This window comes from Eimeria mitis, genomic scaffold (assembly GCF_000499745.2).
Source record: "Eimeria mitis Houghton genomic scaffold, Emh_scaff314, whole genome shotgun sequence".
NCBI classification, from domain to species: Eukaryota; Apicomplexa; class Conoidasida; order Eucoccidiorida; family Eimeriidae; genus Eimeria; species Eimeria mitis.
This window is the reverse complement of record NW_013571482.1, coordinates 11,747-12,176: the sequence shown is the minus strand read 5'-3', so window position 1 is coordinate 12,176 and position 430 is coordinate 11,747.

Below are 430 nucleotides of genomic sequence, written 5' to 3'. Positions count from 1 at the left end.
TATATTATTATTATATATATAATTAATATTATATATATATATATATTTATATATATTTATATATATATATATATATTCTATTATAATTTATATTAATACCAACAGACAGCAATCATCTGTATTTTTATTATTATAAAAAAAAACAAAAAACAAACAAATAAACAAATAAATAAATAAATAAATAAATAAATAAATAAATAAATAAGTAAACAAACAAAACAACTAAATAAACAAATAAAAAATAAATAAAAAAATAAATAAATAAATAAAAATTAAAGAAAATCTGCGTGTTTCTCTGGATGAAATAAATTTATTTTAGCTGTATGTACAGCTGAAATAATAAAAATAAATGTTAATATATCATTATAATTTATTTTTGTTTTTTTTAATAATATAATATCTACATATTCAACTAAACCTTCTCCTCCTT